At 40.2% G+C, this 1674-nt stretch overlaps 1 pseudogene; it reads right to left on the bottom strand.

Annotated features, from left to right (window-relative positions):
* Positions 1 to 588: 588 nt before the first annotated feature.
* LOC131480872 (monoacylglycerol/Diacylglycerol O-acyltransferase-like) lies at positions 589 to 1270 on the bottom strand (annotated as a pseudogene).
* Between the last annotated feature and the right edge of the window lie 404 nt (positions 1271 to 1674).

A 1674-nucleotide genomic window follows, 5' to 3' on the forward strand; every position in this document is an offset into this window, starting at 1 on the left:
CACACTGCAGGGACATGCAAGCCGCCCCTAACCCCAAGGCCTGGACGTCTCCCAGACTTGTCCTGTTATAATGTTTCTGTGGCAGGGTGTAGCTAGGACTTTAATCCAGTTCCCAAGTTCCCCCCATGGTGTACTCACCCTGAGGGAAGATTCCTCTTTGGCTTGGAGAAAGCCAAGGAATCAGTCACTGCCTTTTGGCAGTGACTTTGGCCTGAGTCCCCAGCCTTGGATCCGGCCCGGCAGGGGCACCCCCCACAGCCGCCACACTCCAGGGAGCTGCAAGCCGCCCCCAACCATAAGGCCTGGGCTCCTCCCAGACTCCATGATTCTTAAAAAAAAAACTAATCTCTTAAGTGTAACCCTAAATAGCAGAATGAAGGACTTGTGATTGTTTATGAAGGACTATACTATTGCAGAAATATGGGGGAAATCAGAGAAGGCAGTGGATCTGGGGGGGAGGAAACCCCAGAGCCTGTGGGATCACATTGTAAAACAATGATTATCATCATCATCATCATAAAATATAGTAAAACGCACTAATCACAGGGCCTATAACACTTAGGAGACAGTATGATAGATGCATGTGTATTAACATAAATATATTATTATTTTCTTCTTGACCTTCTGTTCATGAAAACTTTTAAACAGTGTACTCATGTTGTGTCCTGGAGTTCTTCAGTGCTTACCAATCAAACTTTGAACAATAACAACAACAACAAAAACACCATTCTTCATCTTTTCCGATAATTCTTCTGTTGTTGCCTTTGGATCATATGAAATAGTTTTACCTGATTAAGTTTTTAACTTCAGCTGATAACCTACATACACTGGAGCAAGTGGATTGCAGAATTTTTCATAAAGCCACCTAAGTAACCTTTTTCTTCAAAGTGAGCTAAATTTTTCTAATATGTTTTGTGTGAACATGTGTATAATGGGCACTTCTGCATCAATCATGACCTGAGCAAAGCCGTTACAATTACTTCATAGATGTTCCAGGTGTATTCTCTAATGAAAGCTGCTGGAGCTGTGCCTTTTGAGACAACTAAGAAATGACCACTCTGAATCCCAACACATTTTTTCTCCTGGTCCATGTAGAGCACAAAATGCATAAAGTAACAAAGTAAATGTTGAAATTTTAAAGACAAGGCGATCAGCCACTATTTGGTGAGTTCTACCTTTGTGAATAAAAAAACATAACTAAGAAGTAATAAAAACGTATGGGGATAGCTCCAGGACAAAATATTACTTGTGCTGATCCTTCTTCTGATAGTTTCTTTCTTTTTTTTTTTTTTTTTTTTTTTTTTTAATTATTTATTATTTAACTTCAGTAATTACATTGTATTATGTGACACAGTTACATAGATACTTGGGTTCTCCCCACCCCTCCCCAAACCCTCCCACCATGGTGGATTCCTCCACCTTATTGCATAACCACAGCTCAAGTTCAGTTGAGATTTCCCCATTGCAAGCGTATACCAAACATAGAGTCCAGCATCTTATTGTCCCGTCAAGTTCAACGGTTTCTTAGGTATACCCTCTCTGGTCTGATGACAGAGCCAGCAGAGTATCATCCCAGTCAATTGAAAGCTCCAACATACCATCAGCAAAAATTTACATCATTATGGAATTAATTGACATAGTAATGAGTAACCAATATGTTAAAAGTAAATGCGG

This window comes from Ochotona princeps, chromosome 7 (genome assembly GCF_030435755.1).
Source record: "Ochotona princeps isolate mOchPri1 chromosome 7, mOchPri1.hap1, whole genome shotgun sequence".
NCBI lineage: Eukaryota > Metazoa > Chordata > Mammalia > Lagomorpha > Ochotonidae > Ochotona > Ochotona princeps.